The following is a 363-nucleotide window of genomic DNA, read 5'->3' on the forward strand; positions in this document are numbered from 1 at the left end:
GAGAGCGACGTTTATTCATTCACTTTTCTGAATATTCTTGCAAACCTGTTTCGAGGAAGACTTAATTTCGCGGAGAAATGATAAATTACAAGATCTCTTCAGTTATTTTATCGCGGTCTTGAGCAACTTGCATTTATCGTGGACTTTTTTTTCATTCGGACGTAAAAGTGAACATTATTTTTTAAAAAGAGACTCTTGCGATAAATAAATTTTCAATTAATTTTCCAAATTGACGAAAGATTTTCACTGTAAGATTACAAATTTAAATTGAAGACTCTTATGTACGAGCTAAAAAAGAGAATCTGTAGAATCAGATCGGAGGTGGGATCATCATTGGGAAGAAAAAAAACACGTGCCAAGATA

Source organism: Temnothorax americanus, unplaced genomic scaffold (assembly GCF_048541705.1).
Source record: "Temnothorax americanus isolate GAGA-0224 unplaced genomic scaffold, ASM4854170v1 Scaffold10, whole genome shotgun sequence".
Lineage (NCBI taxonomy): Eukaryota > Metazoa > Arthropoda > Insecta > Hymenoptera > Formicidae > Temnothorax > Temnothorax americanus.